This window comes from Polypterus senegalus, chromosome 3, assembly GCF_016835505.1.
Source record: "Polypterus senegalus isolate Bchr_013 chromosome 3, ASM1683550v1, whole genome shotgun sequence".
NCBI lineage: Eukaryota > Metazoa > Chordata > Cladistia > Polypteriformes > Polypteridae > Polypterus > Polypterus senegalus.
In genome coordinates this window covers 301,459,641-301,481,581 of record NC_053156.1, presented here as the reverse complement: position 1 = coordinate 301,481,581, position 21,941 = coordinate 301,459,641, and the positions used below count along the sequence as shown (strand labels likewise).

Sequence of the window (21,941 nt, the reverse complement as noted above, 5' to 3'; positions counted from 1 at the left end):
ATGCTCATCATTCTGGGAATGGTTGTATGGTAACTTCTAAACCTTTTGAAGCCCCTCATCCTACACTGAGAAGGATTAACTGTGTGCCACTAATATTCCGTGCTCTGCTTTCTGTAGTGCCCTGTGGCTCTGGGCTGAGTAGGTGCCACACCAGGATGGAATACAGCTGGGGATTCTGATGCTCTTCTGACAATACAAACGTTGTGTGTGTGTGATTGTGACTTGTGATGAATGGCAGCACTTCAAGGTTTTGTTACTGTTTAGTGCCATGTGCTCTCAATGCTGACCCTGGTCACATTCAAGTTTGCAATGGATACATGAGGCTTAGGAATTGTTATGTTATGTTGCTTGTGTATTTGACATCCAGTTGTTTTTATAAGAAGAGTAGTGATGAGCAAAACTTTGCAAACAAATTGTCTTCACACCATTAGCACATATGTTTTCCATTTTCACATTATTCTCCATGTGCAGATTTAACTGTAGAACTTGGAAAAATGAACCGGCCACATGAATAGACATGAATGTCTAAGTAGGCAAGTGCAGGAAGCAGAAAATTGAACATCTGGGCAGTGTTGGCAACCTACGGAAGATGTAGTGACTATGGCTGTGGAATAAGACTTATCGAGAAATATTGCTTGCTTTCTAGTCCAAAAAAAAAACAAACTTATAAAACACCAAAAAAATCATTTTACTTAGTTTTAAATTTTGTAAATTGAGAGAATTCTTGCCAAATAATATATGGGTAACAACTGAAAGAATGAGACTAGGTACACGCGACCAAAATGAGCTTTCTCCGCAAGGTGGCTTGGCTCTTCCTTAGAGAGGGTGAGAAGTACTCGGAGTAAAGCCACTGACCCTCCGCATCAAGAGGAAACAATTGCGGTGGTCTGGGCATCTGGTACAGATGCCACCCTGGATGCCTCCCTGTGTAGGGTTTACGGGCTAAATCAGATTGGAGGAAACCCCTGGAAATTCCAGCGCTTGCTAGGAGGACTACATCTCTCAGATGTCCTGGAAACTTTTTGAAATCCCACAGTATGAGGTGGCAAGTGTGGCTGGGAAAAGGGTGTATGGGCCTCATTGCTAAGATTGTTGCCCCATTAAGATAAGTGGTGGAAAATGAATGAAAAAATGGCAAATTAATTTTGGGGATGATTTGGCTAAACTGCATGTGAAATTATATGCTGTTTTTCATATCATTTAAACAGACATGCTGATTTTTTCAAGATCTTGGTTTGAAAGTCTTAGCTTCTGTTGCCATCATCATTATTATCAAAGGGGATTGTATACCTCACCAAGGATTATAAACACAAGGTGTTTCCAGTGGTTATGTAGCAGCCATTAAACTTAATCATTCAAAGGAATGTCTGAAATCAAAGGAATCCACGAGACATCATGGTGGAGTGACAAATATATGTTATCTATCAAGTTTGACATTTGAAGACACAAGGAATAGGTATGCATGACTACTTTATTAAAATTTGACTACACAGGATTTTTAGTGATTAAAGTCTTCAGTGGATGCTTGACATCTCTTCATCTAAGAAGAAAAAAGGAACAAAAGATGAATGAGCAGATTACAGCAAATATAACAATTAAACATTCAATTAAAGGACTGCAGGACAACAAATGGAAAAGAAAGCCAGTTATCAGCTGAGGGGATGAGACTAAGGAGCCAAGATGGGTTATGACACGCAAGAGAAGATTTTTTTAATAAAGTTAAGTAAAAATGAGTGAAATGATTCACATAAAATAGAATTTGCAGAGAACATAAGAAGCAACAGAAATCTGACAAACGAGAGGAGACCACTCAGCCCATCAAGCCTGTTTGTTTAGCTAATCACTAAGCTGCTCCAACTCTGTATGAAATGCACTGGGATAAGAAAGTATTCCATCCCCTTCACTGTCTGCACACTTTTTCAATGGAAAAATTGTCAATTTTTGTCCATCAGTCTACATTCAGAAAACCAAAATGACAATGTGTGAACATATTTTTCAGAACAGTTATCAAATATTTAAAAATCTGTAACTGAAATCTCTAATATATTCCTAGAAGTGTTCAGACAGTTTGCTATGTCACTCAGGTGTATCCTGTTTGCTTTAGTGATCTTTGGCATGTGTCAAGAACCTGATTGGAGTCCACATGTAACAAACTGAATGGATTGGACATCATTTTGAAAGAGACACGTGTCTGTGTATAGAACATCTCACAATTCACACTGCATGTCAGGACAACAACCAAGCCATGCAGTCCAAGGTTCTCTCTGTAGACCTCCAGAAACAAATTTTGGTTAAGCATAAATCAGGGAAAAGTTATCAAAACATTTCTAAGATTATGAATGTTCAAAGTGACCTCATGAAATGTGCAATGGAAGAAGTTTGCAACCACCAGGAATCTTCCTAAAGCTGGCCATCCGGCCAACCTGAGTGATGGGGCAAGAAAGAGTCTTAGACAGAGAGGAAAGAAAAAAACCCTGCTGAGATGTGGGAATTTGTGAGAAGGAGCTGCCACTTCGGCAGCACTACATCCATCAGGTATTTATGGTACAGAGGTTTGACAGAAATCACTCTTGAATAAAAGGTATATTACAGTTTAAAGGACCCTTAGAGTTTGAGGAAAAAGATTCTCTCGCCTGATAAGACTAAAACTGAACTGTTTGAAACTTCCTAATACTATCTCAATGGTGAAACATGGTGGTGGTATCATCTTACCATGAGGATGCTTCACAAAGGCAGGGGCTGGGAGACAGGTTAGAATTGAGGTAAAAATGAATGCAGCCAAATTCAGAGAGGTCCTTGAAGAAAACCTGCTCCAGAATACACGTCACCTCAGACTGGGGTGACAGTTCACCTTACAGCATTAAAATAACTTGAAGCTTACAGCCAAAACAAAGCTGGAGTGGCTTTAGGACAAGTCTCTTAGTGTCCGTGAGTGACCCATTTAAAGCTCACTTAAACACCACATTCAACAACAAAACTTAAAATAACTAAATCTGCCATTAGGAAAAAAAGAAAAACTGAATAAACTTCCTGAGCGTTAATCCTGAGAATGACTCAGGCTCTGAAGTCTATGTAAATATGGTGTCACACATGTGGGAACTTGGGAACAGCTTTAAGGCTCTGGTGGTGATAATTCTTCATCTCTCCACAGTGTGGAGTTATTTACTAACGCTCTTCTTCTTTCTCTGCTGACTAGATGACTGACAGTGCTACCACTACTGACATCACTCCAGTACACATCCACATAGATCTGCCTCTTCTTGCCTAGCCTAAATTTAATCAGAAGTGTAGCCATCTTGGAACAGTCACTCTTGAGACTCACGTCTGTGAAGACTTTTTTTATTTCCTTCTTAATGTGTTTCTTTATTGTGTTTGCTTTTCAATTGTATGTGGTTCGCCTGCAGGTGCCCCAACTCTTTATGCTTGCTGGGCTTTCATCTAGACGATGAAATAAGATCATGATGCGGAAAATAATTTTTCTATGTATCTACCACTTTATGGAAACTCTATTTCAATTCTTCAATATTCATGATGGGGCAGAGCCTTCAACCAAAAACACAATGGCAAATGAAAAGCCCTGGAGCAAGTTTTAGAACAGACTGAAACTGAACCATTGTTTGAATCATGCATTAGTGATGATGATGTGAATTGGTCATCAAACATTGACGCAGATAGTGAAACTAACACCTGTCTGGTAGATCTTGATCTGCCATGTTTCAGTGATATTCGTATTTGTCATCTTCTTCTTGCAACTGCAGACAATCCTGATGACTTTCTCATTACTCATTTATGGGTAACCCTACTCTAAAGATATCAATAGATTCTGATTATCAGAACTATTTATAATTAGTCAATCACTGTCTGGTGGAGTAAATTGTTGTTGAAATGAACTACTGACATTGTGGTCAGCAGCACAGGAGTGCATCAGGGGACTGTACTTTCTTCGGTCCTGTTCAGCCTATATACATCAGACTTCCAATACAACTCGGAGTCCTGCCACGTGCAAAAGTTTGCTGATGACACTGCTATCGTGGGCTGCATCAGGAGTGGGCAGGAGGAGGAGTATAGGGACCTAATCAAGGACTTTGTTAAATGGTGCGACTCAGACCACCTATAACTGAGCACAAGCAAAACCAAAGAGCTGGTGGTGGATTTTAGGAGGCACAGGCCCCTCATGGACCTTGTGATCATCAGAGGTGACTCTGTGCAGAGGGTGCAGACCTATAAATACCTGGGACTGCAGCTGGATGATAAACTGGACTGGACTGCCAACACTGATGCTCTGTGCAAGAGAGGACAGAGCCGACTATACTTCCTTAGAAGGCTATCGACTTTCAATATCTGCACTAAGATGCTGCATATGTTCTATCAAACAGATGTGGCGAGTGCCCTCTTCTACGTGGTGGTGTGCTGGGGAGGCAGCATAGAAGAAGAAGGATGCCTCACGCATGGACAAACTGTTGAGGAAGGAAGGCTCTATTGTAGGTACAGAGCTGGACAGTTTCACATCCGTGGCAGAGTGACGGGCGCTAAGGAGGCTCCTGTCAATCATGGAGAATCCACTGCATCCACTGAACAGGATCATCTCCAGACAAAGGAGCAGCTTCAGCAACAGACTGCTGTCACCATCCTGCTCCACTGACAGACTGAGGAGACCCCACACTATGTGACTCTTCAATTCCACCCGGGGGGGTAAACGTTAATATTATACAAAGTTATTGTCTGTTATACCTGCATTGTTATCACTCTTTAATTTAATATTGGTTTTTATCAGTATGCTGCTGCTGGAGTATGTGAATTAAGTATCTATCTATCTATCTATCTATCTATCTATCTATCTATCTATCTATCTATCTATCTATCTATCTATCTATCTATCTATCTATCTATCTATCTATCTATCTATCTATCTATCTATCTATCTATACCAAGCATTGTCAGAAAAATCACAGTAAACCATTTGTTTGTCATATTCACTGACAGCTTATCGATGAAGATGACAAATGGGTATTTTTCAGTAAACCTGATATGGTAACAATTCGGTTGTTACAGACGCCCATTTTCGACGAAGAGTGAATGGCGCTTATCACTCATTATGAAATACCTGACTATGACTATGACCCAGAACTGAAACTGTACAAACTTTGGGATGTGTATGAGGTGATCATCAAAAATATGTAGAAAGTGTAAGTTCACAATTGTGACTAAAGAATTAACAAATGTCTCATGGGTTATAATGGAAGGCAGTCTTGGGTCAAATAAATCACATTAGAACAATTTGGATGAGAACATGCTATTCAGCCCAACAAAGCTCACCAGTTCTATTCACTTAATTCTTCTGCAAAAACATCAAGTCGGGTTTTGAACATCCCTAAAGTCCTACTGTCTACCTCACTACTTTGCACTTACAGTATTCCGTGTGTCTGTGGTTCACTGTGCAAAGAAAAACGTACTAATGTTAATGGAAAATCTACCCAAAAATAATTTCCAGTTCTGTCCCTGTGTTCATGATGAACTCATTTTAAAGTCACTGTTTCAATCCATTGGACTAATTAACTGCATGATTTAAAAAAATTCAATCCTGTCTCTTCTTCAACTCCCTTTGCTTAAGCTGAAAAGGCTCAGCCTTTTTAACCTCTCCTCATAATTCATCCCCTGTAGCCTTGGGAAGAGCTAAGTTGCTCTTCTCTGGACTTTCTCCTGTTCTGTTAGTCATTTTTGTAGCCTGGAGACCATGCCTATACACAGGACTCCTCTGTGTATTACAGTGCTTGAGTATATCTTCCTTGGACTTGTACTCTACACATCAGGGTCTTATATAACCTGACATTCTGTTAGTGTTCTTAGTACCTTCTGAACTCTGTCTGGCAGTTGATAGTGTGGAGTCCACTATGACTCCTAAATAATTTTCACAAGGTTTACTTCAGACCTCCTATTGTGTATTCAAACCTTACATTTTTACTTCCAATATGTAATACTTTATATATACTGACATTAGATTTCATCTGCCACATATGCTATCAATTCCTTCTGTGATGGTTCAATGGATTCACGACTATCTGGCAGTCCACCTAGATTGGTATTATCTGAATTCGTATGGAGCTTGTTATTTATATTCAAATCAAATTATTTATATATATTAAAAATAGCGGCTCTGGTGCTAATCCCTGCTGGACACCACTGTTAACATCACCCAAATCTAAAAAGTTTCCTCACACCATCACCCTCTGCTTCCTGTGTTTGAGCCAATTCTGCACCCATCTACACACCACACCCTGAACACCAGCATCTTTTAGCTTGATGTCCATATAGCACCTTTTGAAATAATTTGTGAAAGTCAACATCAATAATATCCTACGCTCCACTTTGATTGTATCTTGTTGTTGCCTCCTCATAGAATTCCAGCATGTTAGTGAAACATGACCTCCCTCTTTTGGACCCATATTGACTGTTTAGTAAAACGTCTGTCCTTGCCATGTGTTGCTCGATCTTTTCCTTAATATTTCCATCCATGTTCTCATTCTCATTGTGAACGATTTGGTTTTAAGTTCTACATTGTATGCAAAGCAAGTTCTGGGATTATATATATATATATATATATATATATATATATATATATATATATATATATATATATATATATATATATATATATATATATATTATACTTGATACTTCACACCAGTAAAGGGACCAACTGAGATGGCAGGTAGAGCCAATAAGGCATCGCTATATTATCTGTGCTGTGACCAAGGTTACTCTATAATGAAAGTCAGTTTCTATACTGCACCTGAACTGCGTGAGATTTTACTTCAAAGGAAAAACCGATGCATACGGCACTATATGACTGAACTGCCATGATATGCCTGATCATTCTCGTCACGTGAACACACCAAACTGAAACGTGGTGCAGTAGCTTTGCAGCAAAACGGCAAAATGATTGCAATGAAGTGGAAGGACAAAAAAAGATGTCTGCCTCCCAAGCACTGTTCACAATGCAGCAACTGAAAATGTGGAAGTAAGCTTGGTGTTATGGTAGGTTACATCAGCTTTTCTTAACCTTTAAGTATTTGTGACCCGAGTTTTCATAACAGTTTTAATCGCGCACCCCCTAACATTTTTTTAAAATGTAGATGCATATTTTATTATACCTAACTTTTATCGACATTTATCTAACTCTGTATTTATTGTTCTAGTGTCAGTTTTAGTTAATTTGTTTTGGTTTCAACAGATGTTTTTTTCATATTTTTGATTCTTGTTTTCTTTTTGTCACATCTTCGCGCCCCACTTTTTGTTACTTCGCGCCGCCCTAGGGGGGCCTGCCACACAGGTTGAGAACCACTGAGTTACAATAACACAACAGATGGCATTGATCATGCGTGCCGGGCACTAACATGCTACCCTGTCTAGATGGGAGAAATAAAGGTGCAGAATAAAAGTAGACGGCTTGGTGTGTCAAGTAGGTAAAAAAAAACAAAACGGTTTAATTTCAATAAAAAGCAAGCAATGGAAAAAAACTCAAGCACTTCAATATGTGTTTTCTTGTCAATAAATAGTCATTTCAATCAGCCGTTTAAGAAGGATGTAGCTCTGGCTCAGGGTGGCGCAGAAGCCTGGTCAACATTAAATTGAGATGCCATCCTCCGTGGATGGTCTCCTTTAATTTTGGACCAGAAGAGGTGGGGCTTCTTTTGTTTCGGTGCCCTCAAGGGATGGTTACTCGTGGCTGTGAGGGAAGAAGGACATAAGACTGGCAGCAGTACTGCCCCCTTACTTCCTGGGGTGGTATTATTTCATATTGGTGAGCTTGGAAAAAGACACTCTTGTGTGCACATGTGACTCCTGTCATACAGAGACAACATAAATACAAATAAAAAAAAATCTTTCAACATCCGTTGGCGACTGTTTCAAAACAAATTACATGAAGGATGTGCACTAAATCTGCACCATTACCTCAGTGGACACAAGACTTGCCTTTTCTACTGTAATTCTGTTAATGTGTTGGCATTTGCATGTTTTTGTTACACTTAATATCTATTGTTGTTGTTGAAAATAAAGCTCAATCCCTTTTGCCCATTTCTGTCATGCTAAAGAGGTTAGCCAGACTTGACTGGGACACAGAGAATGAAAAGTCAACGACAGACTCATGTGGTGTCTCACACTCAGTGCCTTACCCATTATAGTCAAAACACTTGCCCATCACTGTAAGAGAAAAAAAGCATTAAAATGATGCACTCTGAAAAAAATATCCAGCATTCTGCTCAGGAATACATTTAACACAAATAAATCAAAGAGATCTGACTGAAAACGTCTACACTTCAAGTGGACAAAATAAAAAAAACATGAAAACTGAGATCCAGGAAATTCACCATTAACAACAATATTATTTACTATTTTATTATTATTATTATTATTATTATTAATAACAACAACAATAATAATAATAACATTTATTTACATTTATCTAGTGCTTTCCTCACTGCTCAAAGCTCTTTACATAGTGAGTGGTGAGCCACTTGAATCACCATCAATGTGCAGCATCCATCTGGATGATACAACAGCAGCCACTTTTGTGCCATTACGCTCAGCACACATTAGTTGTTAGGTGGTGAAGTGCTGAGAGATAGTTAGCCAGTCATGAGACGGAGGATGATTAGGGAGCCAGGATGACTAGGCCCTGGGGAGCAATTTTGGAAGGATATCAGGATACACCCTGCTCTTCACAAAGGACCTTTAATGATCACAGAGATCAGTGCCATTTTACAGCACTAGGCAAATCATCGTTGCTGTCACTGATTGCAGAAGCTCACAGATTTATATTTTCCATAGGTTTAAAGCACATTCTTCAAAGAGCAATGCATATTCTCTATATGTCCTGATAATTATACACACAGATATTGTAGTATTGTTTCATTCCATTGACATTTTTCACTGTCTCTTATCTTTTATTTGCACTGTGATTTGCACTTTTATGTATCTTGTGTAAAAATACAAAATTGCTCAGATATGCTGTAATAACATTGAATTGAATTGATAAAAGGGCTTCCAGGACAAGGGTGGGCCTGGCTAAAGAAGTTAGTCCAGAAGAAGAGGAAGAGTGGGGAAGGGAAAGAAAAATGTAAGTTAAAGGTAAGATACTAAATGTTGGGACAATGGCTGGGATTTTCAAGATTTGACGGTGTGGTGGGCAGTGCTCATGGGGCAGTGTGATATAACAATATTAGGAGACAACCTACCCGGAATACTTGCTCCCTGATAGATGGAAGCATACCTTGATGGTGCTACTTGTACTGACATGAAAGGAATGCTGGCCAATAAGACAGGCTTGTCAGATTTCCTGGGAGCGGCCAGGGGGTTACTGCAGGGATACAAGAACTCTACTTTATAGAACTTCTGCTTGAACTGGAAATACTACAAATGGGTTCTGCCCTGGCACTGGAAGTACTCTCAGGTCTAAGATAAAAGTAGCTGCTCCCAGAGCAAGCAGCACCAGAGATGAAGAGGTGGAGATTTAAAGATGAAGAGGCCGATGAACAGGTTTAGGAAGAAAGTTTGAAATGAAGTGCAGTCATTTGAGAGTGTGAAGGAATGGCGGGAGAAGAATAGCAAAGTTGTTTTAAGAGAAGTTGAAGAGATGTTGGCATAAGACAACAGGAAGGAGCCCACATTGGGACAAAGAGACATGGTGGTGAAACTGAGAGGTTGAGGATGTGATAAAGGCTAAGAAGGAGGCAAAGAAGACCTGGTACCACCACTGAGGGAGGAAGATAAATAAATGAACTGGCATAAACAAGAGAAGAAGAAGGAGAAGTTGCATTAAAAAATTAGGGAGAAAAGAGAAGGAAAAAACACTTTTAGCATAATGAAAAGTATGAACAAGTTTGGGAAGGATCTTAGAAAAAGCAGAGGAAAGGTGAGCAAGATGTGGTCTTATTTAAGCATGATAGGCTCAAGAATAAATATAAGAGGTACTGTGAAAGGCTGTGGAATGAAGAAAATCCAAGGGTGGTATTTGGGGTTGGAGTCCCAAATGATGGATAAGTACCAAGAGTAAGGAGGGAGAAAGTAAAGGAGGCACTAAAAAGAATGAAAACTTAAAAAACAACAGGACTGGATGACATAGCAGTAGAATTTTGAAAGAGTTTAGGAGAAGAGGGAGTAGATGTGTTGTGGGATCTAAAGTAGAAGATCTGAGCAGGAGAGAATACCAGAGAAATGTAGGAACAGGTGATTGTACCCAAGGAGAGGGGTGATATTCAGGATTAAGGATTGAGAGAAAATGCTGACGTCACACATAATGAAAATTTATTAAAGGGTTAAAGAGAGAAGGCTTAGGGAAGAGACCATCATAGGGGAGGAGCAGTTTGGTTTTATGCCAGGTAGAGGAACAACTGATGCAGTCATAAGGTTTGCATATTGTGTTAATTGATGGAGAATGTACCACGTCAAGAGGTCTGGAGGCACATGAGAGGTAAAGGAGTACCTGAGAAGTAATTGAGGATTGTATGTGAGGATTGGGCAGTGAAAGGAGTGCAGCAGGAGAAGAAGTTTAGATGTGGAAGAAATGAAAATGTTGAGCTGGACAGAGAGGTGCAGGGTGTGATAAAGGCTAAGAAGAAGGCAAAGAAGCCAATAGGGAGGGAGGAAAATAAATAAATGTATTGCCAGACAAACAAGGAGGCACAGAAGGCAATGGCCAGAGCCCAGTGAAAGGCTTTGGAGGAGGTGTATGAAAAAGTGGAGATTAAAGATGGGGGGAAAAAGAAGGACTTTTAGAACAGCAAAGACTAGAATCCAGGCTGGGATGGATTTTAGTCAGATAAAGCAGTTGAAAGATGAGCAAGGTATGTTCTGAGATGAGCATAATAGGATTAAAAATAGGTGGAAGCGGTACAGTGAAAAGCTTTTGACAATCCAAGGGTGGTATATGGGTTGGAGTCTCAAATGAAGGACAAGTACCAAGAATAAGGAGAGTGGAAGGAAAGCAGGCACTAAACAAAAAATGGAAAGGAAACAGGACTGGATGCAATACCAGTAGAAGTGTGTAAGAGTTTAGGAAAAAAGGGACTAGATGTGTTTCGGGATCTAATGTCGAAGACCTGAACAGGAGAGAATACCAAAGGAATGGAGGAACAGTGTGACTGTAGCCGTGTACAAGGAGAAGGGTGAGATTGAGAATTGTGGAAACTATAGAGGTATAAAGCTAATGTAACTCATAAGGAACACTTTGGAAAGGGTTAAAGACAGAACTCTTGGGAAAGAGACCACCATAGGGGAGAAGCAGTTTCTTTGCATTTAGAAACTCATTGAAAGCATCAGGAGAAACAGGAGTGTTTAATAAGGTGTTTATTGATTTGGAGAAGGTGCTAAGTCAAGAGGTGCATGAGAGGCAAAGGAGTACCAGAGAAGTATGTGAGGATTGGTCAGTAAAGGGAGAACAGCAGGTTGGTGTGATGGTTGTGTGGAGTTACAAAGAAGGATAGAATAAGAAATGAGACAAACAGTGGTTACAATAAGCATGTGAGAGATATCTAAGGAAGTATAGGAAAGTAGGCATAAGTGGTCTGGACATGTGATGCGGAGAGACAATGAATATGTGGACAAAAAAGGGATGGGGATGGGCAAGAAAATGATAAATACTAAAGTGGAGTAGGATGAATAAAGTTAAAGAAGATCTGAACGAATAGGGTCTGACTAAAGAGGAGGTGCAGGACCGAGCTGCATGGAGAAGGTTGATCAATCACACTGACCCCACATAGGAGTGGGAAAAAATGAAAAGGATGAAGAGGACAGAAAGTATGGCGAAATCCTGACAAATTTTGCATAACTGGAGAACAGACATTAAGAATGGCTTACTGTATATCAGGTGACACCTTTTCAGCTGACAGATTTCCAGTAAACAGCCGAAGCCTGTCTAAGAAGACCCAGGAGAGCAAACTGTTCCTGTTTCTTTTTTATTTCATTATCTGTGCAAGGAGAATCTTTTTTGCCCATTGTTACTGAAAGTTGACAAAACAAGCAGGGGCTGATGAGATGGCGGCGTTAGAAACTTGGCAGAACATTACGAGAGAAGATCCTCAGCACTTGCTGATGTCTATGAATCGCAGACTGTAAGCAGTCATTGCATGTGAGGAATATGCGACAAAGTCCTAAATATGATGGCTTTAATAGACCTGCCATTGCTGTGTCACAAACATTACAGTGCACTGAAATCATGTGTTCATGCAGAGAAAGTGTTGTCATTGCTACATGGTGTGACCGAAAGGAAAGCGAATCCCCTAATGTGAAAGTCTATAATGTGCACTTTAATCACGTCTGAATTGTTTGAGTTGTAATTTTACATTATGGAGCAGAGAGGCAAATCAAAGAAAAAATTGTTTTTGCATGTGCTTTTCTATACTCACAAATTCCCAAAGGAAAAAACATCTTGAATTATAAGTTCAAATTTGTATAAGATTCATATTTTGTAATGTACGAAATTCTTACTTGGAGGGCAGATTCTCATATTTGGAGCGCCCTGAAAGAGAAAAATTTGTTACTGATCAGAAGAGTAAGGCGTTGGACTTAGCCTTTCTATATCAATGATAACTTGACATGACAATCACAAGACACTGAAAATGAGTTAAATTAAAAATAAAGAATCCGTGATGGGCACTCAGATGACTGAGAGACGTTCACATCTGTAAGAGAGCAGCTACTCAATGGTAGTTCTCAGTGCAATTTAAATGCCTGTGTGATCAATTAGCCACCATTATTGCTTGCATTTTGTAGACCTCACTGACAGAATCGATGCCCCCATCTGCTCCATAAACACAACAATGACCCTTTTCCAAAAGAAAACAAGGTAATTCTTTGAGAAGCTATAATATAGAAAATTAAAATGAAATGTAGACATCTGGAATATCATCATCAACAAGTCAATACATTTCCTTTGTATAGTGAATTCAGAAAGTTTTCAGACCCTCCACTTTTTTCCCATTTTATTAAATATTATTTTATTAAACAATGACTAATAGTGAAAAACACATTTTTGTGAAGTTATTAAAAATACAAATCTGAAGTAGCACATTATTGCAAGAATTTCGACCCTTTACTCAGTACTTAGTTGAAGAACTCTTGGCAGCAATTCCAGCCTGGAGTCTTCCTGGGCCTGCAATGACAAGCTTCTTAGATCTGGATTTGAGGAATTTCTGAAAATTCTTCTGTGCTTATTGGCGGGCAGTTATTTTCAGGTCTCCCTAGAGATGTTCTATTGAGTTAAAGTCTGGGCTCAAACTAGACAATTCTTGAATGCTCTCATAGGTGTCCTTAAGCCACTCCTGTGATGTCTTTCCATTAGGCTGATTATCATTGTCCTGTTAGAAGGTAAACGTTTGGCCCAGTCTGAGGTCCACAGCACTCTTGTAACAGGTTTTCATTAAGGATCTCTGGACATTGTTTCAGCTTTCCCTCAAACCTTACTTATTCCCCAGTCACTAGCCCCACAGCATGATGCTGCCAACACCATACTTCACTATAGGAATGGTATTCAACAGTTGAAGAGTTGTATCTGGTTTCCTCCAGACATGATGCTAAACCTGGTTTTTATCAGACCTGAGAATCTTGTTTTTCACAGTCCTAGAGTCCTTTAGATTTTTTTTTGGAAAACTCCAAGCAAACTTCCATGTTTCTTTTACTGAGGAGTGGCTTCTCTCTGGCTGCTCAGCTATGAAACCTAAAACAGTAAACTGTTTTCTTTCTAGGAGTTTCTTCCATCTCCACACAGGTTCTCATCAGATTCTTGGTCACTTCCTTTACCAAAACCAATCTCTCATAATAGCACAGTTTCTCCAGGTGTCCTGCTCTAGGACAACTGCGGTTCTTCCAAAGTTCTTCCATTTAAGAATTATGAAGGCAGCTGGGTTCTTGGGAACCTTCAGTGCTGCAGGAATTTTTTTCTAGTTTCCCTCAGGTCTGTGCCGACACAATCCTGTCTCTAAACACAGCAAGTAGCTTCTTGGACGTCATGACTTAGTTTTTCATTTTTTGATTTTGATATACTTTACTAATCCCCAACGCAAAATTGTCATTTCACATGACCCTTGGGGGTCATAGTGCAGAGTCACCCATTCTGAAGCGACCCTGAAGCAATGTTTAGGTGATCTATTCTGGCTCAAACAGGATTTGAATTGGCAACGTTTCAGATACCAGCGCAGATCCTTAGCGACAGGTCTGCCACTTCTGAGGTGGGTTGCAAACAAAGTGTAGATACATCTCAATAAATAAAATGGGGTGCACCTGAGTCAGAATTCTAGTGTCATCGCAAAGGGTATGAATACTTCCGTTGATGTGAGATTTCACTTATTATTTTTATTAATTTTACAAAATGTCTAAAGTACTGTCTTTGTTTTCATTCTGAGATAGTGAATGTTACTTGATGTAAGAAAAATTGATGCAAACGACATAACAAAATCTGTCGAATGTTAAAACTGTCTGAAATTTTTTGAATTTGATGTACTTCACACCATTGTGTCCCACCTGGATAATAAAAGCTGCTGTGAAAGACTACTATTTATATACAAGAGTTTAGTGTTTAAAGGATAAGTTTGGTATTTTCCAAGTCAAAGTTATTTCTTCATTAACATGATACAGATATGGACACTTTAGTTGGTCTACTTCTGGCATATTGAAAAAGTGCTGTATAGCCCCTGAAAAGTGATGACATAAAAAGCAATTGTCCCCTGTATGTCTTTGACATGTCATGGAGTAAAGAAAAGAAAATTCTAAAAGAGATCAAGTACTGCTTCTACTACAAAGAAATTCTAAAATGACCAGGACACATTTGTTCAGGACCCCTAAATAAAAAACCCTAAATAATTGGATTCAAGTGATTTATCAAACTAGCTGTTCTCTTGAATTCATACCACACGTCTCCAATCGTGCAATCAGTCATTCTGGCCATTTAAATAAAGAAAAGTCATCACCCTGCTGTGTGGTGTCATCGTGTGTCCCACACTGAAAGTGGACCAGACAGAGCAAAGGAGTGAGTTGTCTGAGGAGACCAGAAAGAAAATGATAGACCAGTACATTTTAGATCTTACTGAAAACATTTATACTTACATTAAGTCATCTAAAGTTATCTTTATACACGTGTAAAATTAGGTAATGCAATTCTAACTACCTACTGAGTACAGGAAAACATTTCTCTGTGTCACCAAGCTTTCTCCATTTCAGATATTAAATGTAGGACACAATAATATGTGCAGAAAGTGGAAGGAGTCTGAACACACTCTGAACCCACTGTAACAACAATGTAAAGAAATCTGTAGATGTCAAAAGTGCATAAGTAATCTCTCCTGCTCTCTCAGTTGTATATACAATAGGTAAAGTAAACATTGAAAATCAGCAAGAATTTAATAGCATTATATCTGAGAAGACCCTGAAATATTCAATTCATGTTTAGAGTAAATAGTGACACTGACCAGACATAAGGAAGAGGTCGCCTAGTGGAGCATTAATACTCACCGCTGCCACCATTGCAACAAGCATAGCGACAATGGCGATGAGGCAAACTGCTTTCACAGCGAACATGGTGATCGTCTCAGAGGATGAGGTCTCAGGATCTTTAAATGCTTGGGTATATTATGCACTTTTATATATTTAGACAAATGTAAATACATCAATGAAAAAGTTAAAATATGATCTCACTAATTTGCATTGGTGTGTAAGATGGGCAGAGTATGCATTTGGCTCTTTATTAGTAATTCACAAAATTTGACTATAAGGACCTAAAGGTAGTCTTATTAAGCCACATGTTTATTAGAGGAGTGTTAGAAATTAGAATAAATAATGCACTTTAAACTGCAAAGGAGGCCTTTACTTTTGAAATAATCAAGGGAGAGACATAAGAAATAGTGAAATTAGACAAAAACTCTAAATAAATCAGTTAGTATGATCTCAGGCTGTCAAATGTTTTGAAAAAGCAGGTCTCAGATGTACAGATAAAAATGAAGATAAGGACTCCTGACCAGAGTAGGAACCGAATGTCCTCACCTGAGCAGTGGCTGAAGTGGAATAAACATCTGGTGGCCCTCATTGTGGTGGGCCATGAATAGCAGAGGTGCCGTACTCCTTGTTTGTACAGAATGGGGGCATTGCTGCACCCCAAACCCCCAGACACCATCACAATGACACAAGTCCCGGATTCCCCCTCGTGACGCTGTAGTTAGGATATAGAGGGTGGGATAATGGATGGATGGTTTATTATTAAAATTAGTTTAACAAAAGTCTTCTTTTTGATAATATAATAATAACCATACTTACAAGCAAAACTCTCCTCTTTTCTTTTCTTCCACTTGACCCAGGGCAGCTTTGTCAACTTCCACCCAACTCCAACTTGCCTGGATGATGTTCAGCAGCTCCTTTTATCTTAGACCCAGGAGTACTTTCAAGTCTATTACATTGCATCTAGGATCTAGGGTCAGGCAGAATTTCACTCTAGAGGTACCTGAGAACCCCAAAAAGGCTCCCCATCAAAACTGCAACTCCCATGCATCCCGAGTGTCCAAACAGGCAGGACAGCAGAGAGGACAGAATTTTTACTCAGTCTTTAACAATCTATTACAAGTATATACATATATATATATATGGGCGGCACGGTGGCACAGTGTTAGCGCTGCTGCCTCGCAGTTAGGTGACCCGGGTTCGCTTTCCGGGTCTTCCCTGCATGGAGTTTGCATGTTCTCCCCGTGTCTGCGTGGGTTTCCTCCCACAATCCAAAGACATGCAGGTTAGGTGGATTGGCGATTCTCAATTGGCCCTAGTGTGTGCTTGGTGTGTGGATGTGTTTGTGTGTGTGTCCTGCGGTGGGTTGGCACCCTGCCCAGGGTTGGTTCCTGCCTTGTGCCCTGTGTTGGCTGGGATTGGCTCCAGCAGGCCCCCGTGGCCCTGTGTTCGGATTCGGCGGGTTGGAGAATGGATGGATGGATGGATATATATATATATATATATATATATATATATATATATATATATATATATATATATATATTGTGGTCCATGGCCGGCTTTGTATTCTGGCCAATACCCCCAGGCCGCCAGAGGGAGCCCTCACAGCAGCATGGAAGGTCTCCGAATTCCAGCGGAATATCATGGACATTGTAGTTGTTATGGACAGCCCTCCTGGATACCATGGAGGCCACCAGGAGCCGCTGTAGGGAGGCTTGGGGAGTGTTATTTGCCCTATGCCCTAGAAGTGCTTCCAAGTCATATGACCGGATAATGTACTTCCGGGGTGAGAAAAAAGGATTTTTATCTGACCTGGAAGTGATAAGGAATTATGGACTGAAGGATGAGAAACTCTTCTGGGTCAGGAACTATAAAAGGACTATGGGAGCTCCCAGATGTCGAGCTGAGCTGGGTGGTAGGAGGGTAACGCGTCTGGGAGTGGAGGATTGTGATTGGTTATTTATGAGTAGTGTGGAGTGGAGGTTGCTTAGTGCACATTATTATAATAAAAATAATTATTGTAGCACTTTTACCTGGTGTTTGGTGTGGTGCCTGAGGGTTCAAGGGAGCACTAGCGCCCCCTACTGCTACAATATATATATATCTATACTAATAAAAGGCAAAGCCCTCACTCACTCACTCACTCACTCACTGACTCATCACTAATTCTCCAACTTCCCGTGTGGGTGGAAGGCTGAAATTTGGCAGGTTCATTCCTTACAGCTTCCTTACAAAAGTTGGGCAGGTTTTATATCGAAATTCTACGTGTAATGGTCATAACTTTTTTCTCCATTTACTGTAATGGAGATGAGCTTCAACGCCGTGGGGGCGGAGTTTCGTGTGACATCATCACGCCTCCCACGTAATCACGCAGTACATAGAAAACCAGGAAGACCTCAAAAAAGCGCTGAAGAAAACATGCATTATATAATTGAGAAGGCAGCGAAACAATAAGAAGTGAGCGAGTGACATATACAACCATATTCATGAGTTCTGCTACTTCGGAAACAAAGCACAATGTAAACCTACACTTTAAATTAAGTTCATAGACAGGCTGCCGCTGGCTTTTGTAATTTAGTGCCTGCCCATATAAGGCCGTCCGTCAGCGGCAATCCAATAGCAAACTGCCACGGGTAAATATTCACGGGTGAAGGACTGTGTTTATGTAGAGGAAGATGAGATGGTCAAGGTGGTGTTTGACACAAACTCAGCGAAACTGCGAGAGAAAGTTTTAAGTGCCAGGACTAATGTAACATTAAATAAAGCTATGGACATAGCACGAGATGGCACCAGCACAGCTGGGAACCTTCGATGCAAGTAAACCGAGTGGCTCACGTGAACTGACGCAGTGCACAGATAAAAGAAACAGTTCCAAAGGCTGAACAAAACCGAATTACACAATTGAAAAGGCAGCAAAAAATATGAAGCGTCTGATAAGCATATTCATAAATCCAGCTACTGCGGAAACAAAGCACACGATGGAAAAAGTCAATGTCCCGCTAAAGGAAGACAGTGTAAAAAACCCGTGCATGCAGTGTGTCAGGTCTCAGATAAAGAAGAAGACGAGCTGTTTATTGATGAAGTAAGAAACGAATCGATGAAAGAAACCTGTCATCTTTACAGCGATTGACAAACACGGAATGTAACTTGAACACAACACATCCTACAAATACGAACCTGATTGAAAGAAATAATGATAATCAAATCCTTGATGACAGCAACACTCATAACACTCACAAAACAAATACTGTATATTGACAGTCATGTTACGTTATTTTTAAAATGTTCCCTTTTCTTTTCTACCTTTTTAACACACTACTTTTCGCTGCGATATACGCGGGTATATATATATATATATATATATATATATATATATATATATATCCGCTCTACATACTCGAATAATGGATACTTTATTCGCCATCAATGATTGTTTTGGTAAAGCCATACTCAGTGTATTCATTAGATGAGCGGTAAAAAGTAAGAGCGAGGGAGGATGACTCATTGAGGCATGCAGGCTGTAGTGCGCGTCAACTCTATCTAAATTGCGCGATCACATTTGAAAAAATATATCTTTTCAAGTTCTATTTAGTCCATATGTGTCAAACTCAAGGGCCCGGGCCACATCCGCCCGGCGTGTAATTATATCCGGCCCACGAGATCATTTTATATACTGTATTATTGTTATTAATGGCCCGGGTATATGAAGCGCTGGTAACACAATAAACTACAGATCCCATAATGCAGCGCTTCAGCTGCCTTGCCGAACACTTACTGCGTTAATCAAGTTTACATTATGATGCTGCAAGTTATTGCGAAGCTAGAGTTATTGCGCACTGAGTTTGCACGCCGCTTTGGTGACTTTGAAGAACAAAAAGTCCGTCTACATGCGGCTCGAACCTTGTGCATGTTTGGTAGCACATATCTGTGTGAGAAGCTCTTCTCAGTGATAAAGACTAACAAAACAGCACACAGGAGTCGCCTCACTGATGAGCACCTGCAATCCATCCTGAGAATCTCCACAACACAGAACCTCACACCAAACAGAAACGAACTTGTGGCCAAAAAAATATGCCAGGCGTCCAGCTCTAAAATGACATATGAGCAAAGACAACTGAATGATTTGATTTGTTATTGCACGTAAGGCGGGAGTCAACTGTTTTAACAAACAGCGTATTGCACTGATACGAAATAGCTGTGTGTGTATATATGTAGATATGTATGTATATATATATATGTTTATTTATCTGTGTGTGTATGTATGTATATATATATATATATGTATTTGTGTGTATATATGTGTGTGTATGTATGTATATGTGTGTATATATGTGTGTGTATATATGTAGATATATATGTATGTATATATGTGTATATGTATAGATATGTATATATATATATGTTTATGTGTGTGTAAATATATATATATATATATATATATATATATATGACAACAACACTCATCACTCACAACAGTGACAAAACAATTACATTGACAATCAGGTTACGTTATTTTCAAAATGTTTCCTTTTCTTTTCATTGCTTCTTTAACACACTACTTCTCCGCTGCGAAGCACGGGTATTTTGCTAGTATATATATATGTGTGTATGCATGTATGTATGTATGTATGTATGTGTGTGTGTGTGTGTGTGTGTGTGTGTATATATGACAGCAGCAATCCAAGCTGTGAGAAAACAGTAAAAAGGAGGCGTGTCAGACGTCGTGGTACATTTTCTGATGCAGCTAGATGAAAATAACTTTGTGACGCTGCCACCAAATACACAAAACAATTACTTTGACAATCATGTTACATTATTTTTAAAATGTTTCCTTTTCTTTTTCATAACTTCTTTAACACATGACATCGCTGCGAAGCGCGGGTATTTTGCTATATATATATATCACAGCGACACTCATAACAGTGACAAAACAATTACATTGACAATCATGTTACGTTATTTTCAAAATTTTTCCTTTTCTTTCTCTTTCCTTCTTTAACACACTACTTCTCCACTGCGAAGCGCGGGTATTCTGCTAGTATATATATATACAAACCGGATTCCAAAAAAGTTGGGACACTATACAAATCGTGAATAAAAAATGCAATGATGTGGAGGTGCCAACTTCTAATATTTTATTCAGAATAGAACATAAATCACGGAACAAAAGTTTAAACTGAGAAAATGTATCATTTTAAGGGAAAAATATGTTGATTCAGAATTTCATGAAAGTTGGGACAAGGCCATTTTCACCACTGTGTGGCATCTCCCCTTCTTCTTACAACACTCAACAGACGTCTGGGGACCGAGGAGACCAGTTTCTCAAGTTTAGAAATAGGAATGCTCTCCCATTCTTGTCTAATACAGGCCTCTAACTGTTCAATCGTCTTGGGCCTTCTTTGTCACACCTTCCTCTTTATGATGCGCCAAATGTTCTCTATAGGTAAAGATCTGGACTGCAGACTGGCCATTTCAGTACCCGGATCAACAACATTTATTTATTTTTATAGCACATTTTCATACAAATAGTAGCTCAAAGTGCTTTACATATTAAAGAATAGAAAAATGAAAGACAATTATAAAACAAAATAAATCAACATTAACATCGAATAAGAGTAAGGTTCAATGGCCAGGGGGGACAGAAAAACAAAAAACTCCAGACGGCTGGAGAAAAATAAAATCTGTAGGGATTCCAGACCATGAGACCGCCCAGTCCCCTCTGGGCATTCTACCTAACATAAATGAAACAGTCCTCTTTGGATTTAGGATTCTCACGGAAGGGCTTGATGATGATGATGGTCACGTAGACTTCTTCCTTTTAATCCGTCCATCATTGTTGGAGCATCATGAAGCTTTGAGTAGGTGGAGGTGGCGCAGGCCACCACCACAAAGAAACCGGAAAAAGAAACAGAAAAGAGAGTAGGGATCAGTACCGATTTTAGAGCCACCATGAATAGTTGTTATGATGAATTGAACATACAGAGTATCAGGATTAAGTTAAATTACGATTAAAATGAAGTTATAAAAAGGCCATGTTAAAGTAATGTGTTTTCAGCAGTGTTTTAAAGTGCTCTACTGTATCAGCCTGGCGAATTCCTATTGGCAGGCTATTCCAGATTTTAGGTGCATAACAGCAGAAGGCCGCCTCACCACTTCTTTTAAGTTTTGTTCTTGGAATTCTAAGGAGACACTCATTTGAGGATCTGAGGTTACGATTTGGAATATAAGGTGTCAGACATTCCGATATATAAGATGGGGCGAGATTATTTAAGGCTTTATAAACCATAAGCAGAATTTTAAAGTCAATTCTGAATGACACAGGTAACCAGTGTAGTGACTAAACTGGTGTGATGTGTTCTGATTTTCTTTTCTAGTTAGGATTCTAGCAGCTGCATTCTGCACTAGTTGCAAACGATTTATATCTTTTTGGGTAGTCCTGAGAGGAGTGCATTACA

At 39.5% G+C, this 21,941-nt stretch overlaps 1 long non-coding RNA gene across 1 annotated transcript; it reads right to left on the bottom strand.

Moving 5' to 3' along the window:
* Positions 1 to 1,453: 1,453 nt before the first annotated feature.
* LOC120526368 lies at positions 1,454 to 15,615 on the bottom strand. Its single transcript, XR_005633140.1, has 4 exons — positions 15,505 to 15,615; positions 12,487 to 12,517; positions 8,175 to 8,202; positions 1,454 to 1,540 (listed from the first exon to the last, which is right to left on the bottom strand). It is a non-coding gene; the product is annotated as an uncharacterized LOC120526368 (long non-coding RNA).
* Positions 15,616 to 21,941: the final 6,326 nt, after the last annotated feature.